A 12,341-nucleotide genomic window follows, 5' to 3' on the forward strand; every position below is an offset into this window, starting at 1 on the left:
TAATAATTAATCATAATCATAAACTTTTATCCTTATTCATAACCTTTTAACATCATCATTATCTTATTCATAATACTTATAATTCTTCAACCCTAATCTTGTTTAACCATAATTTTTAGTCCATAACTTTTAACTATTATCATCATACTCAACCTTATAACTAATCTTTTAATCATAACTTTTAACCTTAATCATAATCTTTTATTATAATCATGTTCATCATATCTATAAACCTTTATCTATTTTAATTAACTTCGTAACAACAATCATGATCATACTATATTCATACTTGATTATATTACTAGTTTCATGATCAATTCATAATACTTCATATTCATAATAATTATATTTATTATTCATACTCAAGACCAATATTAACAACCTAATTCACTAAAAGTAAAAGACTAAAGGAGTATGATTAAGCCAGGGTTTTAGGAATACCTTAATAGGGTAGAGACCAAGAAAAAGAGAAGGTTGATGGTGTGTTATGCCTTTGACAGCAGCAGCAGTAGAACATGACCCAATTGAAGGGTTTCTTGGGCTGTTTTTAACACGCAGAAGCAGAGGAAAAATGCAGCAACTTAGGGTGATTATGGGGCTGCTGAATCACGCAGAAACAGAAGAGACAGACATCAATTTTAGCAGCAAAACAACAAGAAGGTAGGCTATTGTGGTTCGTAAAGTACAGAAGAAACAGAAGGCAGGAAGGGTAGCGAAAAGAAGCTGTTTGGTGGGTTGAAAGGGGTGATGAATGTAGGCTGTTGAGGGTAGTGTTTTAATCGACTAAGGTGTGATTTTTGGGGAGATATAAACTGCCAAAAATAAGCAAGGAAGGAGAGGATTTTATGGTTTAACTTTCATATGCAATTGTGAAAGAGAAAGATCAAGCTAAAGGGTCTTTTTATAGGAGATTAGGATGTTGTAATCACATTAGGATTACTTGGTGATCAAGGACTAGTATTAGTGTTAGACTAGGATTAGTTTTGCTTAATGATCAAGTTCTTCTCCCTTTTTTTTATATTAGCCGTCCATATTTTTTTTATACATATTATCTTCTTCTTTTTTTGTCATTTAAGTATTCATATATATTATATATATTTTTTTTTAAAATGTTAACCTTATTTAATAATAGTTTTATTTATTTATTTACATTATTTGCCCATGTCTTTTATTAAGTTGTTATTTAGTTCTTATTAGTTTTAAATGTATTAATTTGTCACAATTATTTTACTACATATAATTTATATTATTTATTTAGTATTAGGGTTAGGGTTTAAGGTTAATAAATTCAAGTATTAGTTAAGATCATTAATTATGAACGTATACCTACCCTAACTCAAATACACAAAATAACCTGGTGAAACCCTAAGGGCATTTTAGTCACTTCAGAACAGAAAAATGAGGGTTGTTAAATTAACGATCGACTTAAGTCCCGGTTCCGGTTTCTCGAACGCATTTTCGTACGCTTAGAAAACTGGTACTTTATGTTTCGCTACACGTATATTTATCAACAATTAGACTTAAATCATCGATAAACTATTTTACTCGAAGTATAACTTATTCATTTGTGTGTTTTGGTCATTTGCTTCTTTAAATCATCTTCTCGTTATTAATTAAAAATATTTAATAATATTATTTAAAATCAAAACGTTTTATAACTAACTTAATATTATAATTTATTACATTGTAAATATATATATATATATTCATATCGAAATATAAATTTGAAATATTTATTTAATAATATAATATTTAGTTTTTTAAAACTAATTATATTTCAAAGTCCATTATATAATTTAAAATCGTTTCGAAATTATCATTTAGTAATACTTATACCTTTTTGAAACAATAAAAATATATTTGCAAATTTATAATACAAAGCTTTAATTAAGTTCTTCAAATTTTATATTCATAAATAAATTATCTTATAAAATGTTTAAATAATAAAGTTCTTTTTAAACTGAAAAACATTTTAGTACATTTGAAAATAAATCAAATAAATATGATAATTTTGTTTTCCAAAACTAAATATATTTAAGAATCATTTTGTTAAAAGGTTAAAATAATGGAAATCGTTATATCATAAAATATTTTAGAAAAGTAAAATTATATATACTCATAATAGGTTTCAAGTTTTTATATTACAGTATGTTGGTGAACCGTGAGATAAAGTCCAAAGGTTAAATAAATGTATGAAATCATCTTAATGTAAATTGTCGATTTACTTAACTTGTCGATATCCAACACCTAAGTTATTTACACTTCACGTTCTTACTTTCATATTAAATAAAATGAAAGCTAAAATAGTTATCGTATCAAAGTCACGAGGAAAACATTGTAAAGCATAAATTAGAAATCAAACAGGAATCTCCACTAACCCTTATCTAGTTCCCGTTAATTAACACATTTGTTCTTACTTGTAAATCTCTTTACCATTTTCCGAATATTGTTAAAAAGAACAGATTTCTTAAATCACAATGGACCTCACAACAGAGACTCGTAATCATATCACAATGTAACTGATAATTCAATCATTTGATATTATCTTTTAATTCCGTCGATAAATATATTAAACATATATGGAAACTAATACGTTCATGTAAAGTATTATACATCTAATACTTTGTTAACGTTTTCAATTAATCTAACTATATATTATATATATACATATCTATATACACATAAATGTTCGTGAATCGTCAGAATTTGGTCGAGATTAAAAGTGTCAACCAAAAGGTTGGTGAGTTCATTAGTTTATCATAATCAATCATTTTCATAATTTTAATAGACCACAAGATTTCAAATATTTAACCGCACATGTAACCCGTGTACAAAACATGATACACATAACCTGTGTATAAAAATTCATTCATATGGTGAACACCTGGTAATCGACCTTAACAAGATGCATATAGAAGATCCCCATCATTCCGGGACTCTCCTCGGACATGATAAATTCGAAGTACTAAAGCATCCGTAACCCGGATGGGGCTCGTTGGGCCCGATAGATCTATCTTTAGGATTCGCGTTAATTAGGGTGTCTGTTCCCTAATTCTTAGATTACCAGACTAAAAAGGGCGATATTTGATTTAATAATCCAACCATAGAATGTAGTTTTAAGTATTTGTGTCTATTTCATCAAACATTTATAAAAAACAGCGCATGTTTTCTCAGTCCCAAAAATATATATTGCAAAAGCATATAAAAAAGGAGCAATTGAAACTCATGATACAGCATTTCGTAGCAAATTATGCATATGACGGTACTGGACAAGTGCAGGGTTGGTCTCGGATTCACGAACCAATATCAGTTATATTTATATTAAAACACATAATAAGTTTATGTATATTTTTATATTATTAATATACTTGTTATATTTAATGAATTATATGTTATTTTAATGATTAAATAACTTTTATATATATATATATATATATATATATATATATATATATATATATATATATATATATATATTCTACGTATTTTAAATACTTGATATCTATTTTCGTAGTGCACTTATTAATATTAATGTAAAAAATACTTACTAAAGTAATTTAATAATATAATATTTATCAATTCGTATAATAAAATTTTATATTAGATTTGTATATGGTAAATATATATTTTTATTAATTGGTATACTTTATATATGGTTTAATTAACATGATAAAAGTATAGCGATATGTAATATTAATATAATTGTATTACATGTAGTAAATATCTTTGTATTAAATATTTATTTGCTAAAATAATAGTAATAAACAAAAGTTGTATTATTTTGTAATAATAATAATAATCATTTTAATAATAATAATAATAATAATAATAATAATAATAATAATAATAATAATAATAATAATAATAATAATAATAATAATAATAGTAATAATAAAAATGATAAAAATAACAATAATTATATTTGTTAATAATAATACTAATTTTTATAAAAATAATAATTATTTTATTTGTGGTAATAATAATATTAATATTAGTGATAATGATAATAAAAATATAATAGTCGTTAATGATAATAATAATGATAATAATATTGATTTTATTAATAATACTAATAATATTAATAAAAATGATAATTTTTAATAAAAATGATAAAAAAAATAATAATTTTACTAAAAATGATAGTTTTTAAAATTATAATGTTTAATAATAATACTTTCTAACAAAGGTGATAATTTTTAATAGGAATAATAATTTTTAATAGAAATGATAGTTTTAATAACAATATTAAATTTTAAATGATAATTAATAATAACGATGTTTTAATGATAATAATAATAATAATTTATAATAAGAATGATAATTCTAATAGAAATGATAATTTTATAAAAAAAATAACATTTTATCTGAATTGTAACCTTAACAATATTTTTAACTAGATCATAATAACTTTGTCTAATATTCATAAACATATCCTGTAATAGCTTAAGTTATCAATTAACGCAATCGCATAATCTTAATCATAATGACAATAATAGTAATACTAACATAATAATAATAAAGATAATAATAATAACTATAAAAGTGACGAGAATTATACCATCCTAATCTCATCGACATCGCCTCGTTAACATCATCATACTAATAACCTCCTTAGCTAGAACCCATAATTTCCATAGCTTTAACCCACTCAAAACCCCGTTTTGAAAACACTTGAACATACTCGCGTCGTAGTATTTTATGTAATACAATATAAATAATACTACTAATATTAATACTATAAGATTAATAATAATAATAATAATTTATAATAATAATAATAAATAATATATATTACGGAGTAAGATCAGAGAGATAGAGAGATTGAATTGTGAATGATAAAATGCGAATTCGATCGAGCTTTAAACATGTTTGCTGCACCTAACCCCCATGTGATCGTATGGGTCACTTGGCCAGCACACACTCGCTTAACTTATTCTTGCCGACGGTCTTATATATATATATATATATATATATATATATATATATATATATATATATATATATATATATATATATATATATATATATATATATAAATTTAATTTATATAACTAATTATATATTATATTATATTTACGTGCATATTTGACTTGTAATTTTTGTTCTGATAACTTGTACGTTAACGCTCGACTTAAGTCCCGATTCCAGTTTCTCGAACGCATTTTCGTACGCTTAGAAAACTGGTACTTTATGTTTCGCGACACGTACTTTTATCAATAATTAGACTTAAATCATCGATAAACTATTTTACTCGAAGTATAACTTATTCATTTGTATGTTTTGGTCATTTACTTCTTTAAATCATCTTCTCGTTATTAATTATAATATATATAATAATATTATTTAAAATCAAAACATTTTATAACTAAGTTAATATTATAATTTATTACATTGTAAAATATATATATATATATATATATATATATATATATATATATATATATATATATATATATATATATATCAAAATATAAATTTGAAATATTTATTTAATAAATATTTAGTTTTTCAAAACTAATTATATTTCAATGTCCATTATATAATTTAAAATCGTTTCAAAATTATCGTTTAGTAATACTTATACCTTTTTGAAACAATAAAAATATATTTGCAAATTTATAATACAAAGCTTTAATTAAGTTCTTCAAATTTTATATTCATAAATAAATTATCTTATAAAACGTTTTAATAATAAAGTTCTTTTTAAATATTAAAATATTTTAGTACATTTGAAAATAAATCAAATAAGTATGATAATTTTGTTTTCCAAAACTAAATATATTTAAGAATCATTTTGTTAAAAGGTTAAAATAATGGAAATCGTTATATCATAAAACGTTTTAGAAAAGTAAAATTATATATACTCATAATAGGTTTCAAGTTTTTATATTACAGTTTGTTGGTGAAACGTGGGATAAAGTCCAAAGGTTAAATAAACGTATGAAATCATCTTAATGTAAAATGTCGATTTACTTAACTTGTCGATATCCAACACCTAAGTTATTTACACTTCACGTTCTTACTTTCACATTAAATAAAATGAAAGCTAAAATAGTTATCGTATCAAAGTCACGAGGAAAACATTGTAAAGCATAAATTGGAAATCAAACAGGAATCTCCACTAACCCTTGTCTAGTTCCCGTTAATTGACACATTTGTTCTTACTTGTAAATCTCTTTACCACTTTCCGAATATTGTTAAAAAGAACAGATTTCTTAAATCACAGTAGACCTCACAACAGAGACCCGTAATCATATCACAATGTAACTGATAATTCAATCATTTGATATTATCTTTTAATTCCGTCGATAAATATATTAAACATATATTGAAACCAATATGTTCATGTAAAGTATTATACATCTAATACTTTGTTAACGTTTTCAATTAATCTACTATATATTATATATACATATCTATATACACATAAATGTTCATGAATCATCGAAATTTGGTCGAGGTTAAATGAATACATGAACATAGTTCAAAATCTTTGAGATTCAATTTAACAGACTTTGCTTATCGTATCGGAATCATATAAAGATTAAGTTTAAATTTGGTCAGAAATTTCCGAGTCGTCACAAAAGGGTAGATTAGATAAGTGAACACTACTTAATTATTTGATTTAGATTTCGATATTTAGTTACTTGCTAATTGTTACTAGTTATAGTTGTTAATTAAAACATTCAAATTACAATCCCCCCCCCCCCCAAACCAAAAAAAACTTAGGATGATTATGAGTTTTCATCGATTCAACTAGCAATTGACGCTCTCTTCGGATGAATCTTAAACGGAAAACTTACTAATTACAACTACCGAGTCGTTGTTTCTAGAGAGTTTATTACATAGTTGAGTCCACGTTTAATTCAATCATAAATTTAACAGAAAGCAACTAAGCATGTTTATAACAAGCTCATCAAACTTTTTGGCGTCGCTGCCGGGGAGCGGTTAGCTAGTTGTATCTTTGAGTTAAGCTTTTAATTATTCGATCCTTTTGTAAGTATTTATCCTTGCAAATGTTACTTTCTTATTTTTATTATATTATTGTGTTTGGAAAACCACGTTTTTGTTTGTGTTGTGATCGAAAGTTAGGTACTGCGGTGTATGAAAAGAAGATCCCAAAAGGATCAAGAGTTTGAACATCCATTTTCTGATTCGGAGAAGCACATTCACGGGGTTTATAAGAAAAGGGAAGAAAGGGTCTTAAGAAATAATTTTGAGGTATTACCATTTTGTATTGAAGAGATGGATGGCAATGGTCAACCACTTCAACATGAAGAAAATTCATTCGGTGTGGGTGATCCCAATAACCAACCACTCGTTAATCAAGAACAATAAGTACATCTAAATGACACACCTATGTGGGATGCAAGGTTGGTTACACCTACGGTGGTGCCACCGGCTATTACTAAACCGCCCATCGGGGCGGAACATTGGAAAGTTGAAGGAAATTTCTTCACTATGTTAAAGGATGTGCAATTTCATGGTTTAATGGAGGATAATTCTTTTAAGCACCTTCAACAATTCAATGACATTTGTGATCTCTACAAGCATAGGGATCTTACCGAAGATGCATACAAGTTAAGGGCATTCCCCTTTTCTCTTCAAGGCGATGCTAAGATTTGGCTAAGAAAACTACCTTTCGATTCAATTCGAACTTTTCAAGATTTAGTTGATACTTTCCTCAATCATTTCTGTAAGTAACTAGAGGGGGGTGAATAGTTACTTAAGATAATTTTAACATTTTTGAAAAATTCTTCGACGATTTAGAACTTGAAGTTACTATAGTGTGATTTGAAGTGTTTGTTCACAAATAATAAAAGTAAAGGTAAGGAATAAGAGAACAAACACAAGATTTATAGTGGTTGGGGAGATGTTAACTAATCTCCTTAATCCACTCCTCAATTCTACGAATTGAGATTTTTCTTCACTATGATGCTCCAATCCCGGCGGAGAATCCGGATACAACACTAGACCTTCGATAAGCCGCTACTTATGATCCCTAACGTCCCTTCGAGGAATAAACAAATACACAATACTCTTATCACAAGACTTCTAATGTTCTAGTCCTAGTGAAATCACCACTATCTTCTAAGTCCCTTTAAGAATATAGTTTATAAGTAAGCTTACACTTAAGCTCGCTATGACCCTTGCTTGAATCACTCTTAAAGATTACAAAAGTATTAAAGACTTGAATGAAATCAGAGAATATATGAAAGTTTGAATGCAAGTGGTGAGTTTTTCAGATGCACAAATCTTGGCTTTTATAGGAGAGAGAAATATGCCAGAGCTTCGTGCGGCTCACACTGCGGTCGACCGTGGCTTAGCCGCGCTCGTTCTGACTTCTAATTTTCTAGCTGTTTGTGTCCTTTGATTTTGTCACTTTCCCTTATTAGTTGGCTGCATTAATAGGCCAAGAACATATGAGATCAACCCCATTACTTCTTTGGTATTGGATATAAGTGGGGAAGTTGACATGTGCTAGCTTTTGAGGAAACTCTTCACACTTTGACCATTTATCACTGATAACAAATGAGGTAATTTCAAATTTTTTGTCTTTATGACCATTAGCTTCTAAATCATGCTTAGCTAGCCTTTTAAACACTTATCTTCTAATTGATGGAAGCATTCTTCAAGTTGGTATCTAGTTACTCCATTTGTTGACTAGTTTATTACTAGTTAGAGACCTCTTTGACTATTCTTAATCACCAACACTTACATACTTACACATTCATTACAAAGTAACTAACCATACATATGTCATTAAATCTAAGTGAGAGATCATCTCTTTAATTGGGACTTTAATGACCATCATTAGTATGTAAGAAAAATTGTGTAAAGAAAGATGTAACCCTTATGTGTTAAAGCTAATTGTGCTCAAAACGTCATTAAGATGTCATTAAGTGAGATTACTTGAAATTAGCGCTTTTACAATAAAAATCCTTTTGGTTATGAAAAGGGCACCAATTCTAAGTATGTTAAAAAATGTTTCATGAATTATGAGTGCCCGGAAGTAGGAGATCTTTATTTGGTTGAAATTTTGAACAGCATGATTTGCGGTTATACCCACCACGGTTGACCGTGGAACTGGTTTTCATAAAATAGCGTTGCAATCTTACTGAGGGTCCTACGGTCGATCCTGCGGTCAGCCGTGCTTCGACCGCGCGTATTCTAATCCAATTTTATTTTCAGTTTGTTTTGGTCATTTGCCAGATCAAGCATGGATTAGTGAACTTGCGTGTTTTATGTTAAGATATCTAACATCACTTAAGTCTATATGTCATCATCAAAACATCGTTATCGGTTAAGCGTAATATTTTCATTTAGTTCTTAACCCGATATTCAACCAACAATTTCTTTCCACCATCGAAGGCGGAGTGGCTTAAAATGGAGATCAATGCATTAAATGACGCATGGATTCGTTTTAAGAAGATGTTGAGGGCGTGTCTACCACATGGTTTATCAAAGAGGGAGTATATCAATACTTTCTATCGGGGTATAGGACGAGACAAATTCTTGATGCCTCCACGGGAGGTGTGTTCATGTATAAATCACCAAATGTGGCTGAAAAGTTATTAGAATACATTTTGATTCATACTTATGAGTGGAACCCCTCACCTAGGCATTTTCAAGAAATAGTATAGCTCAAGTGGAAAGTGACAACAGTCAACTTACTCTTGCTAGCTTGAACAACCAATTTCAATCTTACGGTAAGGAATTAAAGAAGCTACAACAATCCATCGTTGCTATGCAAGTAGGATGTGAGAGATGTGATGGACCTCACCTTACAAAGAGTTGTCCACCAATCAACCAATGCAATCAACTTGATTTTGATGACATTCCAATGAATTCGGAAGCTCATGTCAACTTTGTGAGTAACCAAAACTACTAACGAGGAGGTTCATCAACCCAAGGCAACAACTGTTACTAAGGAAACCAAGGTTACTTCAACCTAAACCAAAGACAAGTCTCTTTCAACACCCAAAGAAACCCACCACCCGGATTCCAATTCCAAAGCTAAAACCAAGGTTACAACCCAAACTACAACCAAAATCGGAACAATAACTACCAACCTCAAAATCTACAACCTTACAACAACCAACCCTAAAAAAACCAAAGTCACAACAATCAAAACAACTAAAACTTTCAACAAAACCAGGGTTACAATCAACAACCTCAACAAAACACTCAACCACCTCAACCTTCAAAGAGCTTAGAAGAGATGATGCAAAACTACATCAAGAAAGTGGAGTCAACCTAGGCGTTTTTAAATAAGGAAAATGAATTTCTAAAACAACAATTACGACATCAACAAGCATCATTCCAAAACCTTGAGAGCACCTTTTGAAGATTATCACACCAAGTCGTCGAGAGACCTCAAGGCACTCTATCGTCAAACACACAAGTTAACCCTAATAACAATTACAACAACAATCAAAACAATCAACACCCACACCAAAACCAAAACAAAAACAACACAAAAACCATTTCCATTGAGAGTATCAATCACAACCAAAATCATAACCAAGCAAGTTCATCAAATTCCACACCAAACTTCAATTACGCTCAAGTGAACTCAATTATTACAATCGACGAAGAAGATCAACAAGATTGTCCTTGTATCTTTACATTTGATGTTGAAGAGGAAGAGTTTGATATGGATGAAGCATTGAAAACCACCACAATGGAGCTTCGAGTGTTTAAGTTCTTAGATGATTTCGAAGTGACGGATTTCATTCCTTATCAAGTGAAAAGTGTGATGTCTATGGAGGCTACCGAGTCACCATCTGAGAAGAAGGAAAATGATTTCAAGGCAATTGAATTGAACAAGGTTGAAAACGGGGCAAAACTAGGAAGTGGTTTAAATGAAAAGGATTAAAAGAACGAGGTCGAGGTTCATGCTACACCAACCATTAGGAAGTATGAGGCACCAATTCTATATCCTCAAGCATTACTTCCTACACATCCAAAGGATGTAGATTGTAAGTCTACTCAAGCCGAGAACGAAAATATTTATGTTAAACTACCCTTGTCGGAAGTGCTCGAAAACATGCCCAACTATGGGAAGTTCTTAAAGACACTTATGGCAAAGAAAGGGGAATGTGAGCTATCATCTACCGCATTCCTAAAGAGGGGTGTGATGGGATTTTGAAAAAGCGAAGTTTACCTCCTAAAATGGGTGATCCCGGGCCTTTCCTAATCCCATGAAATATAAACGGGTCGGTGATGTTTACTTCATTGGCCGACTCAGGAGCAAGCATAAACTTTATGCCTTACTCTATCTATAAGAGGTTAGGCCTTGGTGCCCTTGTGCCTACCAAAATGAGGATCAAATTGGTTGACTAATCTATAAGTCAAAACGTGGGAATTATCGAGGACTTAATTGTTAAAGTAGGTGAAATGAAATTCCCGACTGATTTTGTTCTAGTTAACTTAAAAGAGGATCTGGTTATTCAACTTGTGTTAGGTAGACCTTTCTTAGAAACCGCGAGATCTATATTTGACTTTAGAACCGGGAAATTGACTATAAGGGACCAAAGTAAATGCATGAGTTTTCGTAGTAAGTGCACTAGTTTGCCACCAACACCCAAGACCACACCACAAGTCATTGCTAGTGTGACAGATGCTACTAGCACAACTCAAGTTGGTTTACCAACTAAGTGTGGGGGGTTGACCAAAGAAACACTAAGTGAACCTAAAAGTGAAATTGATGTCATTAACAAGTCCATGAGAAAGCTATATGGGCGGGTTCATCGTGCTTCATCCAAGGAGGATGCGCATGTGAGAAAGCGTCTAGTGTCAAACTTGTCAAAATGTGAAAAAGGTAAGCTTAGAGAATTAATCATGGAAGCTACGGTGATGGATGATTGGTTATTCACAATGCTAAGAGATGATTCTCGATGTGGAAATGTCCCTAGCTCAAGGGATGGGGAAATTTACTACCCCGGTATTAGTTGAACTCATAAGTGGAGTTTAGTCGGGTGATAGACTCATTAAACACTTTCCACATTCGTGTACATAGCTCATTTAGTTGCATTTCATGTAAGTTGTATGATGTTATCTTTTCATAGTTGCATTTGCATTTAGGTTGCATTTCATGCATTTGGGTAACTGGAAAACACCATAAATAGTTGTTTAGTTAAACTTGTGCTGAAAATGGCTAAGTGTTGGGTGGATATTGATAAATCTAAGTTAAAAGGTCACTAGTTATAAGGTGCGGTGCACCGAGTGCCAGGTGCGGCGCACCATAAGCCTAAAAATTGAAAATTTAACATCAGTCAGCCCAACCATTTTCTCATGTTATGTGGTGCGGCGCACCACCATTAAGGTGCGGCGCACCT

The sequence above is a fragment of the Rutidosis leptorrhynchoides genome, chromosome 2, assembly GCF_046630445.1.
Source record: "Rutidosis leptorrhynchoides isolate AG116_Rl617_1_P2 chromosome 2, CSIRO_AGI_Rlap_v1, whole genome shotgun sequence".
NCBI lineage: Eukaryota > Viridiplantae > Streptophyta > Magnoliopsida > Asterales > Asteraceae > Rutidosis > Rutidosis leptorrhynchoides.